Source organism: Eschrichtius robustus, chromosome 8, assembly GCF_028021215.1.
Source record: "Eschrichtius robustus isolate mEscRob2 chromosome 8, mEscRob2.pri, whole genome shotgun sequence".
Taxonomy (NCBI): Eukaryota; Metazoa; Chordata; class Mammalia; order Artiodactyla; family Eschrichtiidae; genus Eschrichtius; species Eschrichtius robustus.
In genome coordinates, this window is record NC_090831.1 from 971,603 (window position 1) to 996,089 (window position 24,487).

Consider the following 24,487-nt stretch of genomic DNA (forward strand, 5'->3'; position numbering starts at 1 on the left):
TTTTTTTTTTTTTTGTATGGAAACTCTTGGTGTATTCTAGCATTACAAATATTTTATCATCTTCCAGTATTTGGTTTTTCTTAAGGGAATCCAATTGCATGACTTCCCCCCTGTGTTTCTTATCAACAAAATCGCCTTAATTCTATTAAGCTCTTTCTTTCTGTTTCCTTCAGCTGTGTTCTCATGTGTGGTTTAAGTCTCTCACTGTGTGTGTGCAGCGTCGTTTGCCCTTGTTGTGCTCCTCATTCTGTCTCTGTCCATCTGGAGGCTATTCCGCCTTCTGTTTCTCCCCAGCCTCTTCCAGCTCACGCTCTGTGTCTTCCTGCCCCCTCATCATCTCATCGCTGAACTGTAACGCTCCTGTGGTGTGGTGTTTTTACAGGGGATTGCCTTAGTAAATAGTTTTAAACTGGTGGCAGAGATGTTGGCTCTTTTCATCTGTTTCACATCACCATCTTTTTGGCATGTGTTCTTCATTTGTTAATAATTCTGAGACTCTCAACCTACTTTTATTTCTCACGTAGCTGTTGTGCTAGATTTCTGTTGTCGTTGTTGTTACTCATCTTGAACGACTCGGGTCTTCCTGGCCAGTTGTTTGCAAGAGGCTCCTGCTAGTGGTGAGGACCAGGGACGTGAATGCCCCCAGAGCTCAAAGGCTCTCTTCCACGGCCACGAAGAATACACGTACTCTTCACATAACCCTCCTCCTCTGTCTCCCTGGAGACCCTCTCTAGGTGGGAGTGGCTCCTGACACCACCCAGTTTAACAGGCAGTGGACACCCACTTAGCACCTGCTCTTCTCTGTACTGTGCCCCCAGAGTGCCCCTGGGCTTTAGGAAGTGTAGTGGTTTTTTTAAACAACGGACATTTATTTCTCACTCTTCCAGAGGTCCAGGGGCTAGTAGGTTTGGCTTACAAACCTACACACCCTTTCTCGGGGTGAAGGCTTCCTACTGTGTCCTCAGAGGGTGGAGAGAGTGACAGCTCCGGTCTGTCTTCCTCTGCTTCTGAGGATGCCAGCGTCGTCCTGGGACCCCATCCTCATCACCTCATCACAACCTAATCAGCCCCCAAAGTCCACACCTCCAGATACCATCCCTTTGCGGGTTAGGGTTTCAATATACGAATCTGGGGGTGACACATTCAGTCCATAACAGAGATGTAGGAGATATGGGAACATAGAGATATTCCTTCTGTAACAGAAAGAATCACTTTTGTGACTACTTACTTAAGAAGTATAGTTTTGATGGCACATTCTAGACCTCCAGAGGGTGGGGTTTTGCTGCTGACGCCTCTCGTATCTACTTTTTTGGGTGACTCCTATATGAGTTTGATTATTTTTAGCAGCTTTTTCAAATACTTGGCCATCTCTTCCCAAACACGTATCAGAATTGCAGTGGCAGTTTTTCCTTCTCTTGTTGATTTGGACTCGTTTTCAGGAGCAGATTAGGAAAGGCCTGAGTTACACACCATGTACTGTAACTTCTCTTCTGCAGTTTCTTATTCTTTTTAATTTGTACTAAGTGGCCTCACTCAGAGGCAGAGCGTCCAGATTCTCTGGATCCAGGGTGGTTGCAGCAAGGACCACAGAGTCGGGTTCATGCGATTCCAGGCCCCTCATGTCTCTCTCCTTTACAGACATAGAGCAGGTCCTCTGTGTCTGTAAAGTTTCCTCGTGCTCTGTGAGTTTGCACACCTATAAATCAGGACGCCCGACAGCAGTTCTGCCCCAGGCACAGGGTCAGACAGATCTCAGTCCTGAGCGAGCCCTGGGGCCGTAAGGACAGCGGGACGAAGCGTGGGAACAGGACTCACCGCGAGCATCTTGGGGCGGCGTTGGATGCTGACCGCACTGTCCCCACAGGTTCTTGAACAATGTCGGCTCCTTCTTCCCGCAGATAACGATGCTCATGTGGATGGTGTCCGTGGCCAGTGTGGTCCGCAGGCTGGTTTACGAGCGGGAGATCCAGCTGGAGGAGGTGAACAGCCTGGGGGACAGGAGGGGGCGTTGGGGGGTTGGGGGTTGACGGCTGCCCCATCACGGATGGGGCGCTGCGTGCGCTCGGCTGGGTTCCGCCGTCCCAGGAGACTCGCTCCGCACGGAAACCCAGGGCCCTGGCAGAGCTGCACAGGTGACACGTCTGGTCCATCCAGGAGAGAAAAGGAGGCTGAGGACGGGCCCACGAGAGTCACTCACTCAGCAATGTTTATGTGACCCAGACAGACACACGGACGGAATTCCCGTCTTCGTTTACGGTTGGAATTCTTTATGTACAGCTTTGCTATTTTTGTCCCAGTGTTGTTAAAACTCGAAACTATCAAAACTGCTTTTAAGAATGAAAGTTCATAAAAGCGTCTGGTAAAGACCTGCCTTCCGATTCAGCCGGGCAGACACGTGGGCACATGGTATCCACTTATTTATTAAAGCAAAGGAAAAGTGCAGAGAGTCATTCAGTTTTTTTTTTTTTTTTTAAGCTAGGACTCTGATTTTATTTTATTTTTATTTTATTTTTATTTTATTTTATTTTATTTTTTTAAATTCACCAGTTTGTTGTTGTTTTTTTTTAAATTAATTAATTAATTTATTTATGGCTGTGTTGGGTCTTTGTTTCTGTGCGAGGGCCTTCTCTAGTTGTGGCAAGTGGGGGTCACTCCTCATCGCGGTGCGCGGGCCTCTCACCATCGCAGCCCCTCTCGTTGCGGAGCACAGGCTCCAGACGCGCAGGCTCAGCAGTTGTGGCTCACGGGCCCAGTCGCTCCGCGGCATGTGGGATCTTCCTGGACCAGGGCTCGAACCCGTGTCCCCTGCATTGGCAGGCAGATTCTCAACCACTGCACCACCAGGGAAGCCCAGTCATTCAGTTTTGACTAGAGTTGCACTGTTGTATTGCGTGTTGTTCACCTGTGTAACACGAATGCATTCCTGGATTTCTGTGTTTCTTCCCCATCCAGCTGGGCCCCGGGTGTAAGGCCTGGGACTGGGCGTTGGTGGTGCTGAGCTCCCTGCCCGGGGCCACCAGGGTGGGGCGTGCGTCTGAATTGCTCTCACTGCGAAGGAACCAGCCCTACACCCTGCTGTATCACCACGTTATAGGTGAGCAAGCGGTCGGTTCAGTGGATGGATTAATTTTAGTGTTATTGCTTCAAACTGAATTACTTTGCAAAACACATCCTAGAACCTGAGCAGTCACCCCCGAAGTGAACAGCTTAAGGCCCAGTGTTTCCCCCTTCATTTTTCTCTTTGTTGTTATTAAATAAAACCAACACAAACCAAATGACAAAGGGAACAAAACCGACAAAAGCTCAATAAACCAGGAATGGTAGCGAGACTGCGGCCGGTCAGGCTGGGGTCTGGGGTCTGCTCCCCTTCGCAGCTGCCTTCTCACAGCTGTGAGGTTGTTCTCAGGCCACCTCGTCCCCCTTCTCCCCCTCCCCACGGCCAGCGACCTGCTCTTCAGGGGGTTCATTCATGTCAACGGCTGACTCTGAAGGAAGCGTCCAGCGTGGCTTCTCCGAGGCCGTGTTTCCACACTGGCGGCCACAGGCAGGGATGCACCCCGGCTCGCCTGTCCCCCCGGCGCACCAGCCCTGTCCTCTCTCAACTCCGTGATGACCTGTCCTCCCTGTGTTGGCAGTATGTGAGGACGATGGGCGTGCCCCCCTGCCGTCCACTTGCTGGCCCGGCTCCCGGAGCACGGGGCCAAGCTGACGGTGAGCAGCGCTGCCCTGGCCCTCGTCCTCGGGGTCAGCGGCATCTTCCCCTCCAGCAGCACCTGGATGGCATCCTCTTCCTCCTGGACGTCGGGGTGTCGGTGGTCACGCTGAGCTGCCTCCTGAGTGCATCCTTCGGCTGGGCGAGCTCGGCCGCCCTGTGCAGCAGCCTACCCTACGCGGCCAGCTTCCTGCCCTGCATCGTGCCGGCCTGCAGGCCTCCCTCGTCAGTGCGTTGTTTTGTGAAACTGCAGAACAAGGCTGCCGTGTACCCCGCAGCACGTTTCAGTACATCACTGTCAGATGTGTGGGGCTTTCCCGTCTCCCCGGTGTGTCCTCCACCCTCAGCTGCAGCCTTGCGGTGGTGGGTTCACTGACACCATGGAGGGCTTGCTGAAGGGCGGTCCATGAAAAACTGGTGTTTTTCACGGAATAGGGACTCTGCTCTGAAGACTCTTGGAGAAATCGGGAGCATCCTAAAGGAAGCGCACGACTTCAGTTTCTCTTTGTTTCACACATGGAAGGAAACAGATCTCCAAAGCTATTTTAGAAGTAAAAAATAAGCATTTTTTTTTGAAGCATCACGAATTACATCACATTAGCTGGAAAGATGTCTCCGTTGGCAGTGTCAGAGTCACCCATACATTTAGAATGTACCTCCCCAGAAGCATTAGAATATGTCCAGGTCTGTGCTATAAATACGTAGAAGATAGAAACTCATCCATTCTTGGTGACTGTTACCTGGTGAGCGCAGTGCCGACACACAGTAGGGTCACACAGTACACAGCACTAGGACACACAGTAGGGACACAGTACACAACACTGGCACACACAGTAGGGTCAGCACTGGGACACACAGCAAGGACAGCACTGGGACACACAGCAGGGACACAGTACACAGCACTGGCACACACAATAGGGACACAGTACACAACACTGGCACACACAGTAGGGTCAGCACTGGGACACACAGCAAGGACAGCACTGGGACACACAGCAGGGACACAGTACACAGCACTGGGACACACAGCAGGGACACAGCACACAGCACTGGCACACACAATAGGGACACAGTACACACACTGGCACACACAGTAGGGTCAGCACTGGGACACACAGTAAGGACAGCACTGGGACACACAGCAGGGACACGGTACACAGCACTGGGACACACAGCAGGGACACGGTACACAGCACTGGGACACACAGCAGGGACACGGTACACAGCACTGGGACACACAGCAGGGACACAGTACACAGCACTGGCACACACAATAGGGACACAGTACACAACACTGGCACACACAGTAGGGTCAGCACTGGGACACACAGTAAGGACAGCACTGGGACACACAGCAGGGACATGGTACACAGCACTGGGACACACAGCAGGGACACGGTACACAGCACTGGGACACACAGCAGGGACACGGTACACAGCACTGGGACACACAGCAGGGACACAGTACACAGCACTGGCACACACAATAGGGACACAGTACACAACACTGGCACACACAGTAGGGTCAGCACTGGGACACACAGTAAGGACAGCACTGGGACACACAGCAGGGACACGGTACACAGCACTGGGACACACAGCAGGGACACGGTGCACAGCACTGGGACACACAGCAGGGACACGGTACAAAGCACTGGCACACACCTCGGGGACACACAATACACAGCACTGGGACACACAGCAGGGACACACAGTACACAGCACTGGGACACACAGCAGGGACACACAGTACTTTGGAAGGGAAGGTGGAGCCACGTCTCAGGGCCTGTGTCACAGCCCTGTCATCACCTAAACATCCCTGAGCTCAAGGGCAGGGCAGGTCCTCATGGCACCCTGTGAAGAGTGTGATTGGAGTCCCTGAGGGAGAATCCGGGGTGGGACCAGGTGGGAGAAGTCAGACAGAGAGAGACAGTTGCTGTGTGTTTTCACTTAAAGGCGGAATCTAAAATATCCAGCAAATGACCGAATATAACAGAACAGAAGCCGACTCACAGATACAGAGAGCAAACTAATGGGTACGAGGGAGGGGTGGAGGGAGGGGCACGATAGGGTAGGGAGCAAGAGGTGCAAAGTACTAGGTATGAAATAAATGTTCCGAGGATGTGACATGCAGGGCAGGGAATATAGCCACTATTTTATTGTAACTTTATGTGGAAGATAATCTACAAAAACATCAAATCACTATGTTGTTCACTTGGACTAACAGAACTCGTAAGTCAGCTATACTTCAGTTATTAGGAAAAAGCCGCCCAGGGTTGCCAGGGGTCCCCTGAGGCCTTCAGAGGTCACCGGGTCCTGACAGCCCAGCCAGACTCACTGGTGTGGGTGGGGTGAAGGTCTCTGCTCATTTCGGGCCTCGGGGCAAAATGCTTCCATGAAAGCCAAATTACTCTTCTCCAGCATCAGTAAACCCTTCAGTCTGCCCTGGTTTCCACAGCTCGGCTCCTATGCCTAGATTTGCATGGTATTCATCAGTATGTTATCCAGTTTGGGTTAGTTTATGTCACACCGGTAGTCAGTAATTTTGTGTGTTAATTGGATGTTTTCAGAATAATGAAAACAACTGGGACCACTCAGTGACCCCATCAGGTATTCCTTACGTATAGAAAAGGAGCCACTGACCACCCAGCCTGAATTTCAACGGATGTGTTTTGTTTTTTATTTCAATCTTTAGGTTTAAGTTTTTATGTCTACAAAGTCTGATTTCCTTTTTACATGTTGAAATGGTTTCTAGCAAATAAAGAATCTAACTCTGGTACATTATATTTTTAAATGTAAGATACTTTTCCAATGAGCTTTCTTTTTTTAAAACACCAGACCTCGCTGCTGGAAATGAAATCACATTTTCCTCCAATGCGCCCTCTTCTCATGTGCAGTCTCCATCAGCCTGCCTGCAGTGTGCTCCAGGGCATTCACTTAATAAAAAATACATAGTAAGTTGCTCTATTCCATTTGCCACTGTTTTGTGTTATACATTTGTGTGTACCGTGCATTGGATTTATGACACTTCAAGCACTGCAGTAAAGAGAGAGAATTCCTTTTAACATTAAAAACTGGCTTGTTATCACGCTTTTCAGAACAGGCTGATGCACGGCCCAGTCTTGGGGTCAGATGTGGAGTCACCGCCTGGAGCGATGGTTTGGCATCATTAAGACCCTGAATGTGCTGTGGTTTCGTTATTTGAACTTAGGGCTGTGGACTTCCTATGGCCCAATCGAGCACTAACTTGCAGTTTTTCTCTTCTGCCCTTCGATCTGCAAGCAGTACCTCCTCTCCACAACTGCCTTTGGACGAGGAGTATTTTTGGTTACATTCCTGGAAGGGCAAGAGGCAGGTAAGAGGATGCAGTTTTTAAAAAAGTGACTCAGGTTTTTGGAAATTTAGTTATCGTGTTGCAAGCGATACAGTAGAGAGTGTTAGTTACAAAGCGGAAGGTTTGGAAGGAGATCCTGGCGTTGGTTTAGCTGATGTAAATCCCTCCCTCCATCCAGTTACCCTGGTTTTAGGAACAAGGACAATCCTGGCCTCCTGTGCTCCAGGTCGGCTGCCCAGCCAGTGCCTGGGGCTTCCTCGTGACACCCCTGAAACACACTTGGTCAATTAGTGACCCTCGGAATTCTCCCCTGAACGGGCCGTGCAGGGTCTCGTCTCTTAGACTGTTATTGAGCTGCAGTCTGTCTTCCTGGATTTCCTGCCCACTGTTCCTGGTTTCTCTTTCTAACCTCCTCTTTCACATGACAGCTGTTTATATATCTTCAGCTGTCATCTTCACCTCCAGGGTTTCTGGATCCTTCTTGAAGCCATGATCCAGAAGGAGATCGAACCAGCATGGAGCAGAGAACAGTTATCTCCCCTCTTTTCTCTGTATTTTATTCCTATTAATTCAGCCTACAATAATTAAAAGAAATTTTGTTGGCAACGTTTTTCACTTATATTGAGATTTTGGCAGCTAAAACCCTAGACCAGAACAGACATATATTTCTTACATGTTTATATAGTTTTTTGTGGTGTGTTTTTGAAAACACAGGGAAAATATATGCCATAAATGAAACTGAACTCCAGATAGCATTACATTAGCTCATTAATTTGTGCCAGTCTTGAAATTCTCTGACTTTTCTGTAAAACATGTTGAACTGTTCTGAACTATACTACACTAAAAATGTATTAAAACAGATGAGTAATCCGGAAATGACCTATCCTGAATTCTTCAAACTGATTTTTAAACAAAATTGGATCATAAGGATATGGCAGAAAAATGGTCACTGTTAGATCCTTTGAATATTTTGGACCAAATTCCTACAAGTACACAATGTTAAAACATTTATTTTATCAAGTTCTAGGTTAGTACCATAGGAAAATTGAGAAAGATGAATATTTTTCTTAAAACAAATAATATTTTAATCCAGCAATAACTTGCAAACGTATTGTAATAAGAGAATGATTTTTTCCTATTGCAGATCCTATATATCCTGTTTATATGTTTTCCAAGAGCGAGAAGAATAGTATAATTTAGAGTTTGGGTTCTCAAGGAGCCGTCATCTTTTTTTTAAACATGCTTATTTTCCCTAAATATAGATTGTTTTAGTTAAGCAAGTAATATAAGTAATATATATAGTATATATATATATATATATACTATATAGATAGTATATAGATATAAGTAAAGCAAACTTTAAACTTTTTAAAATGTTAGGTATTCAGGCATTGATAATGGTTACCCACCTGCTGTCCTTGAATCAGGGTGAGATGAAGCTAACATTTCACAGGAGGTACAGGGCCCATGGCCTTGACCTGCCTTTTGTTTTAGTTTTGCTCAGCTTTGCCTCCAGGACTGATGAATTCACCTCACCAAAGTCTGCCCGAAAGAGGGTGAGCAGCTCTGACTCTGACCTTACTCTTCCTTCCAGGGATTCAGTGGGATAATATGTACCAGTCTCTGGAACTAGTGGGCATGACATTTGGCTGGGTTTGCTGGATGATTCTGTTTGATTCAGGCCTTTACTTCTTATGTGGATGGCACTTGAACAACTTGATTCCTGGTAAGAATTCTGCACTTTATAAGATGACAAAATCAGCTTAAAAAACAGTTTGGGGGCTTCCCTGGTGGCGCAGTGGTTGAGAATCTGCCTGCTAATGCAGGGGACACCGGTTCGAGCCCTGGTCTGGGAAGATCCCACATGCCACAGAGCGGCTGGGCCCGTGAGCCACAACTACTGAGCCTGCGCGTCTGGAGCCTGTGCCCCGCAACGGGAGGGGCCGCGATAGTGAAAGGCCCGCGCGCCGCGATGAAGAGTGGCCCCCACTTGCCGCAACTAGAGAAAGCCCTCGCACGAACCGAAGACCCAACACAGCCAAAAATAAAATAAATAAATAAATAAAGTAGCTATAAAAAAAAAAAAAAAGTTTGAACTGATGTATGTGAACATTAGGATAATTATTTATTCTTTAAATAAGACATCAGAAAGGGAGTTGATAGGATGTTTTATTTTATTTTTATTTTTTTAAAAATTTAATTAATTAATTAATTAATTAATTTTTGGCTGCGTTGGGTCCTCGTTGCTGCGCATGGGCTTTCTCTGGTTGCGGCGAGTGGGGGCTGTTCTTCGTTGCGGTGCACGGGATTCTCATTGTGGTGGCTTCTCTTGCTGCGGAGCACTGGCCCTAGGAATGCAGGCTTCAGTAGTTGTGGCATGTGGGCTCATTAGTTGCGGCACACAGGCCCTAGAGCGCAGCCTCAGTAGTTGTGGCATGTGGGCTCAGTAGTTGTGGTGTGTGGGCTCAGTAGTTGTGGCATGTGGGCTCAGTAGTTGTGGCTCACGGGCTCTAGAGCACAGGCTCAGTAGTTGTGGTGCACGGGCTTAGCTGCTCCGCGGCATGTGGGATCTTAGTTCTCCCACCAGGGATTGAACCCGCGCCCCCTGCAGTGGAAGTGCGGAGTCTTTGCCACTGAACCACCAGGGAAGTCCTGAATTTTTTTATTTCTTAAAGAATCTTAGTTCCCTCTCCTCTTCTACCTGAATCATTTCTAGATTTTTATCTTTGGGCTCAGTAATTCTTCCATATGGTCTGCTCTATTTCCAGAGCTTTCTATTGCATTCTTCCTTGCATTTATTGAGTTCCTCAGCTCCAGAATTTCTGTTTGGTTCTTTTTTAGAGTTTCAATCTCTTTGGCAAAGTATTACTTCTGTTCATTAATTTTATTCCTGAGCTCATTAAACTGCCATTCTGAGTTTTCTTACAGCTCGTGGAGTTTCTTCTTGACAGCTATTTTGAATTCTCTATCAGTTAGATCACAAACTTCTGTGACTTTAAGTTTGATTTCTGAAGAATTGTCACTTTTCTCTCTGTGCTGTCATGTTATGGTTTTTTGTGGAGCTGGATGGATTTCTCCTCTGCTGGCACACTTGAAGTAGTGAACACCTTTCTTATTTTGGTAAAGCATTTTTTAAGTTTGATTCTAACAGTTCAACAGATTGGTGATTAGAGGCCCTTTTTTGGTTTTTCAGTAGGTGGTGCTGTAGCTCAAGTTTTTGGTTTCTCTTACCCGAGCAGCCTCCGGCTGCATTTGGGACTCAGAACTTCCCACCTGTCCACGGCCTGTGCCAGAGGTGTCCCCACTGCCCTTGTTCCTGCTCTTTGCGCCTCTGGAGTCCTGGTTCCCTCTGTCACTGGCATTGCCACGGGAGGGCACCAGGTTGGAGGACGCCTCCCCTGCATCCAAGGTGGCCTGGGTAAGGGCACTGCTGCCCTGGCATGGCAAGGGGGGGCAAGGAGGGGCTGGGGTGACAGGCATCTCCCCCAGGTCTGGGGTTGTCAGACGGGGCAGCTGGAGTCATGGGTGCCACCGTGGCTGGAGGGCCTGGGGTTGTCGGCCCCATCCTGTGGCTGTGGGCGCCTCTGTGCTGCGAGCCTGGGGTCCTATGCCCCACCTCCCAGGTGCTGTGGTTCTCCGGGCTGTGGGCTCAGCTGTCATGGCTCCAGTGGGGATGGGGATCGCAGACCCCGCCTCCTCTGTACCTTCAGACAGGCAGGTGTGAGAGTCTCTCCAGGGTCCTGGTGTACTGGGCAGAAGAACCTTTGCTTAGTCGCGGGTGTTTTACAAGTTGCACATTGAAGGGGGTGGACAGAGGGAGCATCTCATGCCCCCGTGATGCTGACCTTGAATCAAAGTTGGCATTTTTAATAGAGGAGAAAAGATACATAATTCAGTCAATCTATTAGGGAGAAAAAGTTTTGCTTATTCATAAATTCATCAAAATAAGCAGCATTAAAAATAATGAAGAAATAGGAAAAGTATGATTTTAAACAGAGGGGAGGCCTTTCAAAACATTATGCCAAGGACATAAGCAATAAAATTCACTAGTTTTCATTATAAGAATTTAAATTAATATTTCAAAGTATCCAAAGAAAAATGACAATATGCTTTGCAAAGTTATGAAAGAAAATTGAAATTCTCCGGTCAAAGTTTAAAAACATAATATCTCAGTGGAAATCCTAGCAAATAACTTGAACCAATCATTTATTAGAAAGTAAAGTTTAAATTTAGTGAATTTATAAAAAGGTTTAATGAGCACGCAAGAGCATAGATTTGCACATACCTAGAAGACAATTTTTTCTTCTCTATGATAAAAATGACAATAACTAGTGCAGGAGATAGACTGTAAAAATTGACTCTATGTTTTGTTTTTTGTTTTGTTTTCTCAGAATGCTAAATAATTTAAGAAGAGGAAAAGATTGGTGGGGTGGTGGTGCATACAACAGCATAGAAGGGAGAGAGACATGTTTTTGGAGCAAAGCAGCCTGGTGTTGGCCGAAAGAGTTTACTCCAGTGGTTTTGTCAATGAAATGCTCTTTCTTCCCACTCTTCCTTTAAAAAGTGTGAGAGGCTTGGTTCGTCTTCCCGGAGGAACTGAAAGAACAGACCCTTAAGTGAAATGTGGACGTGCTGTGAGCAGATGTCTTTCGAATGGTGATGATGTGCCCTAGAGGCGAGATGGACCGCGCATGTGCGCTGAGATCCACCAGTTTTGAGCTGGTCCTGTGTGCTCGGCGCTCCCGCCCGGCTCCTGAGAACTCACGTGTGTGTTCCCCCTCTCCTGTCATCCCGGTCTGTGCCTGTCCCCGCACCTCCTGGCTCTGCTTCCTGCTCCAATGATGAGTGTGCATGTTGGGCTTGTAGAGAGATGTGGTCCTTCTTGTCTGGACCTCTGGATCTCCTCAGAATGAGGTTTTCTTTAATTTTCTAAGTTTTGCTGCTTCTGGCAGCTCTGGACACTGGGAATCAATCACCTGGCCATAGGCTATGCCCAGTTCCCAAATCACTGCCTCGAGGGAGGGGAGGTTTCATGAATGGGTGCAGGGTGGAGAAATGATGTGACCACGACTTTCCAGAAGATGCCCTGGAGAACGGGGTCTGGGAGTTGGTGGAGAAAGCTCAGGGGCAGGACAGACCAGAGAGATGCTGCCACCAGAAGAGGTTTCTTGCAAGAGCAGCAAACACCCAAAGCACTGAGCCCGAAAGAATCTAAAGCAGGGTCTCAGAGAGATATTGGGGCATCCACGTCCATAGCAATGTTGTTCACAGTGACCAGAACGTGGAAGCAACCCAGGTGTCTATCGCTGAATGAATGTGTAAATAAAGTGTGGTCTATACATGCAATGGAATGTCATTCAGCCTTAAAAAAGAAGGAAATTCTGACACTTGCTACAAGGTGAATGAACCTTGAAGATATTATATGCTAAGTGAAATAAACAGTTACAAAGAGATAAATTCTGTATGATTCTACTTATATGAAATACCTAGTGTGATGGTTAATTTTATGTGTCAACTTGACTGGACTAAAAGATGCCCAGATAGCAAGTGAAACATGATGCCGGGTATGTCTGTGAAGGTGTTTCCAGAAGAGATTAGAATGAGTGAAGCAAATGGCCCTCAGCAATATGGGTGGGCATCCTCCAAGCTACCCAGGGTCTGAATAGAACAGAAAGGCACAGGGAGGGTGAATTTTCCCTGTGCTTAAGCTGGAGCATCTCTCTTCTCCTGTCTTTGGATGCTGAAGTGCCTGGTTCTTGGGTCTTCAGACTCAGACCAGGACTTGTACTAGCAGCCCGCCCTGGTTCTCAGGCCTTTGGGTTTGGACTAGAACCACACCACTGGCTCTCCTGGGCCTCCAGCCTGCAGACGGCAGATGGTGGGACTTCTCAGCCTCCATGATTGCATGAGCCCAATGTGTCATAGTAAACTTCTGTCTATGGACACACACACACACATGTATGTATATATGTCTTCTTGATTCTGTTTCTCTGGAGATTGCTGAGTGACATACCTGCAGTAGCCAAATCATGGAGACAGAAGGTAGAATGGGGGTCAATAGGGGCTGGAGGAGGGGGAGGTGAGATGGTACAAGGTGAAAGCTGTTCTGGAGGTGGTTACACAACAGTGTGAATGTACTTCACATTCCTGAATTATTTGCTTAAACATGGTTAAGGTGGTAACTTGTGTGATATATACTTTATGATAGTTAAAAAAAAAAGACTGAGCCCTTGAGGGAGGTGTCTGGTGCTCAGAAGTCCCACTTTGTAGATCATGTTTCAGGGGAAGAAAAGGGAGCTTGGGCGAGCTCATGGAGGAGGGGAAGTTGGCCCAGAAAAGCTGAGCGATGGGGGGAATGCTGTTTGGTGAGGAAGCGCTGAGTCATCCCTTATCATGTGAGTCAGCAAACTATCAGCCAAGCTGGCGGTTTCTAGAGAGCATTTTATTTTTTTCTGAAAGGTAAATCAGGTCAACTTGGGGCTCAGAAGGGAAGGGAAAGCTGTCTTCCTTGAGGGGCCAGGAGACCTAAGAGCCCAATTTGCTTATCTTTTGGAAGGACCGAGGCCACGAGGGCCACGCTGGGTCTGGGGTTTGCCGGCATCGGGCTGGGGGCCACTCTGGGTGGTTGAACTACTGGCTAGATAGGAAGACCAGAGTCTATTCCAAAATCAAAGATCAAAACTCCGAGATCGTTGTAACACAGGTATAAAAACAAAAAGACACAGAGTCGGCCAAAGATGGCAATAAATATTTCTCCTTTTTTTAATCATGAAATTCCTGATTCTTCTGTTTCAAAAGTTAAAAGAACAATTGCAGTTGGTAATTTATATATCCTTAAATAACACAGAGTATTTATTTTCAACTTTGACAAAGTCTGCCAATAATAACAAAAAATAAAATTGATAGAAAATATCAGTGGGCTCTCAGATCCATAAGTAGTAATTACAATTTCTAGGTGTTCCCTGACTCAGTTTGCTCTTTTTAAGACAAATATTTTGTAACACACCCTTGACTCTCTTGAGGTGAAATTCACAGATAATAAAGCCTACCTGCACACGTGATACCTGCAGATGATTTAAAAATTAGTGTAATGTCTTAACTGTAATATAAAAGAGAAAGAAAAAGTAATTCGTAATGAAATAATATACAAATTCTCAATGCTCAGCCATGACTTTATTAAAACACAAAATGAGGTAGGTACTCGGATGCTCGGAATAAGTTTATATGTTTAAGGGAAGAAAAATGATCAGAAAGCATTTGGTACTACAAGTAAAACAAACAGAGGAGATAAAGATAGAGAGTAGAATAAAGCTAATATTCAGGTAAGTAATGACAGATAAGACTCACTTGTATATGATAAAGATGGAAATAACTTTAATTAAAGTAGGAAAAATTAGACACAAATGGACTGGATAAAAGAATGATATTTTGGTAAATGATCTGGGTCTTATTTAAAAGTGTACGATCAGATAATTCCCTGTGTCATCTCACGGGGCTGGTAATGATGAAACGGCAGATACATCCGTCTTATAATTCCACCCCATGTCAGGGCCTCCACTCAGACTCTAGATTTTTAGACTTTGGTTATTGTATTCTGTAGTCAGCGTCAGGAAATGGAGGGTGGACTGGACAAAAGAACAGTAATAAAGAGGGTTCCTGGAGAAGACACGGGGAGATGCCTGGGAACAGCATCAGAATAAGATTGAAATCTAACAGGAAGCCTCCCTATGAATCATTTGAATGTGCAATTTTTATACAATGGATTTCTTATTGTGCTATAATGCTATATATATATATATATATATATATATATATATATAATGACAGTAACGTAAAATAGTTTTCAGATAACCTTTATTAGTAACATTTAGCGCATTCATGAAACTATGCTAACTTTAAGGGCATTTGGTTCCAAGTTTGTTGGAAGCGTCTCAGCTCTAACACGTATTGTGGGTCACGGGCTGTGCCGTAGCCACAGCTGCGCTGCCCCGCAGACTCAGACAGCGAGCCGGCATCACACCCATGATGGGATGTGGTTTCCCGAAATGATGAACAACTTCCTCATCAAATAATCTCCCACTGGGTTTTAAAGTGGTTGCATTCCTGGAAAATTCAGTGTGTAATGGAACTGCCCAGCAACTTTGGGTTTATGTGTCCTGCACTCACGTGACCATAAGAGCTTGTCCCTTGCGTGAGTGCAGGCGGTGGTCTCACAGGATGCAGGCCAAGGACAGGTCTTTGTTGGGTTGGGTTCTGTGCCTTGTGGGACTCCTCCCTTCCGACATGCCTGCCCACTGGAGGGGATTTGTGCAGCCCTTAGTCACTCATCAGGCCTTTTTATTTTCTGTGTTTCTACTAATCTGACATCCTGGGCTTTCCTGACTCTGGAGGGATGGCCCCCCAGGGCGAGCTAATCCCTGGAGACAGTGAAGGCTTTGCTGGTGGGCACGCCTTTCACACTCAAGACAGCCTCCGCTGCAGGTTCCCACACTTAGGCCACTGTCCCCTGCCCTCCTCACCCTCGCCAGGGCCAGGCAACCAGGGCAGCCCTGTTACCAGAGCCCGCGGGCATTACTCAGACTGGCCGGTTCTAAGCCTGCTCGACCTTTCCTGCCACGGAAGCCGCAGTAGAGGCTGTTGCCCACGATTTCCCTGGCTTCCTCTGCTCCCTGACTGACCCTGCTGCTTCCCTGTGAGGCCCTGCAGGGTGAGGCACGTCCCCTCCTCTTGAGAACTGTGACGACCGGAGACTCTGCTGGCCTCATTGTGCCTGAATAATAATAAAGCCTACGTTTAAAACTACCCGTTCACTCTGCCCACCCAAAGCGCCCCTTCCCACGTGTCCAAGACAGCCCTGGGGGCTCCTAGCCACTTGGGGATCAGGACAGTCACTGTGTGAGGGTCTCCCCAGGTAGGAGGATCTCCCCAGGTTGGGGGGCGGGTGGGAACTTCCTGTCTGTCTCTCTCACACGCTCACACATGTATATACACCGCCACACCGGTGCTTTATCTGCATTCCCTTGTCTTTTTGATGAAGCGATGGTGTAGGAACGCAGCCCAGCGTTTCCCAGGCTCAGTGTCTGACGGGGACGCCCTGCAGACCCAGTGTCGTACATCACATGGTCTCCCCGCCTGTAGGGCCCTGCACTTCACTCAGCTCACGAGCAAGCATCTGGTCCTCCCGGAGTTGGGAGTTTTGTTTCATAAACTCTCTTTACGTGCCTCCAGTGGGATCGGATTCTGCCCTATCCGTCCAACATCCCCGGCTTCTTCCTTCGCCACCGTCCGCTAGGGGGCAGCACTGATCAGCCTCCCGGCCCCGTGGGCTCCGGCGTCCCCCCTCGAGCAGCAGAGCTCGGGAGGAACTGAGGGCCTTGGCATGTGTTAACGTTCCCACAGCACTTGGTAATGTGAGCAGGTGCCCAGAAATCAGGCATGACTTCAGGAGCAAAAGCCCAGGGTGGAGGAGCGCCGAGTGGCCTCTGTGCCAACTGGGACTCGGCAGCTCCCCATCCGCTTAGATTAATAGGTTAATTAGGAGGATTTAAAAATCCAGACAGAGCAGAGCGAGGATGGGCTACTTGGCAAATCAACCATTAATATTCAGTTTATCTCTAATTTGTTTTTCTAACTCGGCATGGCCTGCAGCCGGGATCCTGGCCCGGGCCTCGTGCACCCGACCTGGACCACCCAGCGTCCTCCCAGCGCCCGCCAGGCCTCTGGGGGCCTCCCTGCCTCTGCTGATTCACAGTTTGTTCCATCCCCAGCGTCTGACCCCGCCTGCTCTTCTACCAGGCAGCGCTCGCTCACCCCAGGGTGGGAAGGGGAGTGGGGGGGTGGTGTGCTTCCAGCAGGAAACCGCTGCCCGAAGGCAAGAGGGAGAGAAGGCGCCGCCGGCCCTGCAGACCGGGTTCCCTGATGCGTTCGCTGCTCATCCTCTCCTTCTGTTTCCGCAAACGCATCATTCACACGAGTGTCCAGGACCTGACTCTCGTTCCCACTGGGTGGCTGAAGAGGGTGGGGCCCAGGAGCTGAGGCGGGCGAAGCTCCCTGCTGATTTGAAGGGGCAGCAGCGTGTGTGCAGGTGGGCAGGTGCCACCAGAGGCCGCCCGGCGGTTCCCCGAGTGGCTTTAGCAGCAATAATTTTATTAATAAAAATGAGAGCGATCACTTACAGTATTTGCTTTGTCTGGTAAATATCAACTCATTTAGGTACTTAATGCGCATTATCATCTCCATTTTTACGGATAAGATAACTGAGACACAGAGAGGTTATTTAAAACTTAAATGGCAGAACTAAGATTCAGACTTAGTCTGGCACATAGCCAATGCTCTTAACTGCTACAGTGCCTTGCCTTCTTTTGGCCCGAAGGACTGCGTTCCACCCAATTAAATAGGGCATTCCAAAATGCGTTTCTTGATTTAGTTGATAATATAGATTTTAAATACACAAAATCTCAGTAATATAAGGACTAAAACATTTAGGAGGGTAGAACATTTTAATATAATTGCTTTTCGATAGAAGCTGAGAGGATTTGGCATCATAATCTATATTATTGATGTTAATTTGACACTCTAAGTCACGAATGACTTTTTTTTTAATTTTTAAATTTCATTTATTTTTTTATACAGCAGGTTCTTATTAGTCATCCATTTTATACACATCAGTGTATACATGTCAATCTCAATCACCCAATTCATCACACCACCACCACCACCACCACCGCCCCCGCTTTCCCCCCTTGGTGTCCGTACGTTTGTTCTCTACATCTTTGTCTCAATTTCTGCCCTGCAAACTGGTTCACCTGTACCATTTTTCTAGGTTCCACATATATGCATTAATATGCGATATTTGTTTTTCTCTTTCTGACTTACTTCACTCTGTATGACAGTCTCTACATCCATCCACATCTCTACAAATGACCCAATTTCGTTCCTTTTTATGGCTGACTAATATTCCATTGTATGCATGTACCACATCTTCTTTATCCATTCATCTGTTGATGGGAATTTAGGTTGCTTCCGTGACCTGACTATTGTAAATAGTGCTGCAGTGAACATTGGGGTGCATGTGTCTATTTGAATTATGGTTTCCTCTGGGTATATGCCCAGTAGTGGGATTGCTGGGTCATATGGTAGTTCTATTTTTAGTTTTTTAAGGAACCTCCATATTGTTCTCCATAGTGGCTGTATCAATTTACATTCCCACCAACAGTGTGAGAGGGTTCCCTTTTCTCCACACCCTCTCCAGCATTTGTTGTTTGTAGATTTTCTGATGATGCCCGTTCTAAATGGTGTGAGGTAATACCTCATTGTAGTTTTGATTTGCAGTTCTCTAATGATTAGTGATGTTGAGCAGCTTTTTATGTGCCTCTTGGCCATCTATATGTCTTCTTTGGAGAAATGTCTATTTAGGTCTTCTGCCCATTTTTTGATTGGGTTGTCTGTTTTTTTAATATTGAGCTGCATGAGCTGTTTATATATTTTGGAGATTAATCCTTTGTCCGTTGATTCGTTTGCAAATATTTTCTCCCATTCTGAGGGTTGTCATTTCGTCTTGTTTGTAGTTTCCTTTGCTTTGCAAAAGCTTTTAAGTTTCACTAGGTCCCATTTGTTTGTTTTTATTTCCATTACTCTAGGAGGTGGATCAAAAAAGATCTTGCTGTGATTTATGTCAAAGAGTGTTCTTCCTATGTTTTCCTCTAAGAGTTTTACAGTGTCCGGTCTTACATCTAGGTCTCAAATCCATTTTGAGTTTATTTTTGTGTATGGTGTTAGGGAGTGTTTTAATTTCATTCTTTTACATGTAGCTGTCCAGTTTTCCCAGCACCACTTATTGAAGAGACTGTCTTTTCTCCATTGTATATCCTTGCCTCCTTTGTCATAGATTAGTAGACCATAGACGTGTGGGTTTGTTTCTGGGTTTTCTGTCCTGTTCCATTGAACTATATTTCTTTTTTGTGCCAGTACCGTATTGTCTTGATTACTGTGGCTTTGCAGTATACTCCGAAGTCAGGGAGTCTGATTCCTCCATCTCCATTTTTTTCCCTCAAGACTGCTTTGGCTATTCGGGGTCTTTTGTGTCTCCATACAAATTTGAAGATTTTTTGTTGTAGTTCTGTAAAAAATGCCATTGGTAATTTTTTTTTTTAATACCATATATATATATATTTTTTAATTAATTAATTTATTTTTTTGGCTGTGTTGGGTCTTCATTTCTGTGCACGGGCTTTCTCTAGTTGTGGCAAGTGGGGGCCACTCTTCATCGCGGTGCACGGGCCTCTCACTGTCACGGCCTCTCTTGTTGCGGAGCACAGGCTCCAGACGCGCAGGCTCAGTAATTGTGGCTCATGGGCCTAGTCGCTCCGCGGCATGTGGGATCCTCCCAGACCAGGGCTCGAACCTGTGTCCCCTGCATTGGCAGGCAGATTCTCAACCACTGCACCACCAGGGAAGCCCAAGCCATTGGTAATTTGATAGGGATTGCATTGAATCTGTAGATTGCTTTGGGTAGTAAAGTCATTTTCACAATATTGATTCTTCCAATCCAAGAACATGGTATATCTCCTCATCTGTTTGTATCATCTTTAATTCTTTCATCAGTGTCTTATAGTTTTCTGCATACAGGTCTTTTGTCTCCCTAGGTAGGTTTATTCCTAGGTATTTTATTCTTTTTGTTGCAATGGTAAATGGGAGTGTTTCCTTAATTTCTCTTTCAGATTTTTCATTGTTAGTGTATAGGAATGCAAGAGATTTCTGTGCATTAATTTTGTATCCTGCAACTTTACCAAATTCATTGATTAGCTCTAGTAGTTTTCTGGTAGCATCTTTAGGATTCTCTATGTATAGTATCATGTCATCTGCAAACAGTGACAGTTTTACTTCTTCTTTTCCCATTTGTATTCCTTTTATTTCTTTTTCTTCTCTGATTGCCATGGCTAAGACTTCCAAAACTATGTTGAATAATAGAGGAAAGAGTGGACGTCTTTGTCTTGTTCCTGATCTTAGAGGAAATGCTTTCAGTTTTTCACCATTGAGAATGATGTTTGCTGTGAGTTTGTCATATATGGCCTTTATTATGTTGAGGTAGCTTCCCTATATGCCCACTTTCTGGAGAGTTTTCATCATAAATGGGTGTTGAATTTTGTTATAAGCTTTTTCTGCATCTATTGAGATGATCATATGGTTTTTATTCAATTTGTTAATATGGTGTATCACATTGATTTATTTGTGTATATTGAAGAATCCTTGCATCCCTGGGATAAATCCCACTTGACCATGGTGTATGATCCTTTTAATGTGTTGTTGGATTCTGTTTGCTAGTATTTTGTTGAGTATTTTTGCATCTATGATCATCAGTGATATTGGCCTGTAGTTTTCTTTTTTTGTGACATTTTTCTCTGGTTTTGGTATCAGGGTGATGATGGCCTCATAGAATGAGTTTAGGAGTGTTCCATCCTCTGCAATTTTTTGGAAGAGTTTGAGAAGGATGGGTGTTAGCTCTTCTCTAAATGTTTGATAGAATTCACCTGTGAACCCATCTGGTCCTGGACTTTTGTTTGTTGGAAGATTTTTAATCACTGTTTCAATTTCATTGCTTGTGATTGGTCTGTTCATATTTTCTATATCTTCCTGGTTCAGTCTTGGAAGGTTATACCTTTCTAAGAATTTGTCCATTTCTTCCAGGTTGTCCATTTTATTGGCATAGAGTTGCTTGTAGTAGTCTCTTAGGATACTTTGTATTTCTGCGGTGTCTGTTGTAACTCCTCCCTTTTCATTCCTAATTTTATTGATTTGAGTCCTTTCCCTCTTTTTCTTGATGAGTCTGGCTAATGGTTTATCAATTTTGTTTATCTTCTCAAAGAACCAGCTTTTAGTTTTATTGATCTTTGCTATTGTTTTCTTTGTTTCTGTTTTATTTATTTCCACTCTGATCTTTATGATTTCTTTCTCTCTGCTAACTTTGGGTTTTGTTTGTTCTTCTTTAGTTCCTTTAGGTGTAAGGTTAGATTTTTTATCTGAGATTTTTCTTGTTTCTTGAGGTAGGCTTGTATTGCTCTAAATTTCCCTCTTAGAACTGCTTTTGCTGCATCCCATAGGTTTTGGGTCGTCGTATTTTCGTTGTCATTTGTCTCTAGGTATTTTATTTCCTCTTTGATATCTTCAGTGATCTCTTGGTTATTTAGTAACGTATTGTTTAGCCTCCATGTGTTTGTGTTTTTTACGTTTTTTTCCCTGTAATTGGCTTGTAGTCTCATAGTGTTTTAGTCAGAAAAGATGCTTGATATGATTACAATTTTGTTAAATTTACTGAGGCTTGATTTGTGACCCATGATGTGATCTATCCTGGAGAATGTTCCAGGCACACTTGAGAAGAAAGTGTAATCTGCTGTTTTTGGATGGAATGTCCTATAAATATCAAGTAAATCTATGTGGTCTATTGTGTCATTTAAAGCTTCTGTTTCCTTTTTAATCTTCTTTTTGGATCATCTGTCCATTGGTGTAAGTGAGGTGTTAAAGTCCCCTACTATTATTGTGTTACTGTTGATTTCCTCTTTTAGAGTTGTTAGCAGTTGCCCTATGTATTGTGGTGCTCCTATGTTGGGTGCATATATATTTATAATTGTTATATTGTCTTCTTGGATTGCTCCCTTGGTCATTATGTAGTGTCCTTCCTTGTCTCTTGTAACATTCTTTATTTTACAGTCTATTTTATCTGATATGAGTATTGCTACTCCAGCTTTATTTTGATTTCCATTTGCATGGAATATCTTTTTCCATCCCCTCACTTTCAGTCTGTATGTGTCCCTAGGTCTGAAGTGGGTCTCTTGTAGACAGCATATATATATGGGTCTTGTTTTTGTATCCATCAGTGAGCCTGTGTCTTTTGGTTGGAGCAGTTAATCCATTCACGTTTAAGGTAATTATTGATATGTCTGTTCATATTACGATTTTCTTAATTGTTTTGGGTTTCTTCTTGGAGGTCCTTTTCTTCTGTTGTGTTTCCCACTTAGAGAAGTTCCCTTAGCATTCGTTGTTGAGCTGGTTTGGTGGTGCTGAATTCTCTTAGCTTTTGCTTGTCTATAAAGCTTTTGATTTCTCTATCGAATATGAACAAGATCCTTGCCGTGTAGAGTAATCTTGGTTGTAGGTTCTTCCCTTTCATCACTTTAAACTTGTCATGCCACTCCCTTCTGGCTCTGTAGAGTTTCTGCTGAGAAATCAGCTGTTAACCTTATGGGAATTCCCTTGTATGTTATTTGTCATTTTTCCCTTGCTGCTTTCAGTAATTTTTCTTTGTTTTTAATTTTTGCCAATTTGATTACTATGTGTCTTGGTGTGTTTTTCCTTGGGTTTATCCTGTATGGGACTCTCGGTGCTTCCTGGACTTGCGTGGCTATTTCCTTCCCCATGTTAGGGAAGTTTTCAACTATAATCTCTTCAAATATTTTCTCTGGTCCTTTCTCTCTCTCTTCTCCTTCTGGGATGCCTATAATGAGAATGTTGTTGCATTTAATGTTGTCCCAGTGGTCTCTTAGGCTGTCTTCATTTCTTTTCATTCTTTTTTCTTTATTCTGTTCTGCAGCAGTGAATTCCACCATTCTGTCTTCCAGGTCACTTATCCGTTCTTCTGCCTCAGTTATTCTGCTATTGATTCCTTCTAATGTATTTTTCATTTCAGTTATTGTATTGTTCATATCTGTTTGTTTGTTCTTTAATTCTTCTAGGTCTTTGTTAAACATTTCTTGCATCTTCTTGATCTTTGCCTCCATTCTTTTTCTGAGGTCCTGGATCATCTTCACTATGATTATTTTGAATTCTTTTTCTGGAAGGTTGCTTATCTCCACTTCATTTAGTTATTTGTCTGGGGTTTTATCTTGTTCCTTCATCTGTTACATAGCCCTCTGTCTTTTTATCTTGTCTATCTTTCTGTGAATGTGGTTTTTGTTCCACAGGCTGCAGGACTGTAGTTCTTCTTGCTTCTGCTGTCTGCCCTCTGGTGGATGAGGATATCTAAGAGGCTTGTGCAGGTTTCCTGATGGGAGGGACTGGTGGTGGGTAGAGCTGGCTGTTGCTCTGGTGGGCAGAACTCAGTAAAACTTTAATCCACTTGCCTGCTGATGGGTGGGGCTGGGTTCCCTCCCTGTTGGTTGTTTGGACTGAGGCGACCCAACACAGGAGCCTCCCCAGGCTCTTTGGTGGGGCTAATGGTGGACTCTGGAAGGGCTCATGCCAAGGAGTACTTCCCAGAAATTCTGCTGTCAGTGCCCTTGTCCCCGTGGTGAGCCACAGCCAACCCCCACCTCTGCAGCAGACCCTCCAACACTAGCAGGTAGGTCTGGTTCCATCTCCTATGGGGTCACTGCTCCTTCTCTTGGGTCCTGATGCACACACTACTTTGTGTGTGCCCTCCAAGAGTGGAGTCTCTGTTTCCCCCAGTCCTGTCAAAGTCCTGCAATCAAATCCTGCTAACCTTCAAAGTCTGATTCTCTACGAATTCCTCCTCCCGTTGCCAGACCCCCTGGTTGGAAAGCCTGACGTGGGGCTCAGAATCTTCACTCCAGTGGGTGGACTTCTGTGGTATAAGTGTTCTCCAGTCTGTGAGTCACCCACCCAGCAGTTATGGGGTTTGATTTTATTGTGATTGCTCCCCTCCTACCATCTCATTGTGGCTTCTCCTTTGTCTTTGGATGTGGGGTATCTTTTTTGGTGAGTTCCAGTGTCTTCCTGTTGATGATTGTTCAGCAGTTAGTTGTGATTTTGGTGCTTTCACAAGAGGGAGTGAGAGCACGTCCTTCTCCTCCGCCATCTTGAACCAATCCCACCATGTGGCTTCTGCAGCCTCATGTCCTCAGACAGCCTTGTTGCCCCCCTTCTGCTTGGGGAGGAGAAGAGACAGCCGTGTGCCCATGTTGGGTGGTTGTAGGACCCTGGATGGTGCCCGGGACAGAGTACGGGGGCAGTACCGGCCGTGATGTGATGTAATTACCAATCTGCTAGTCCCCCTCATCCCCCGAGTGATGGTTATTAGTGTGTGGGACCTTGGGGAATATTCCACCCGCTCTAGTTGGTTAGGGCTGTGTCACAAAGTACACAGACTGCAGGGCTTAAACAGGAGACACTTATTCTGTCACAGCTCTGGGCTCCAGACTCCAGGATCCAGGTGTGGGCAGGGCTGGTTCCTCCCAAGGCCTCTCTCCTGGGCGTGTGGATGGCCGCCTTCTCCCCGGGTCCTTACATGGTCATGCCTCTGTGTGTGTCTGTGTCCTGATTTCTTCTTCTAAGAACACCAGTCCTATTAGAACAGGGCCCACCCCCATGACCTCATTTTACCTTAATCACTCTTTAAATACTGTCCCTCCAAATACAGTCACATTCCGAGGTACCAGGGCTAAGACTCCAACAACCTGTAACAGGTGGTAAATACTGGACCAGATGCC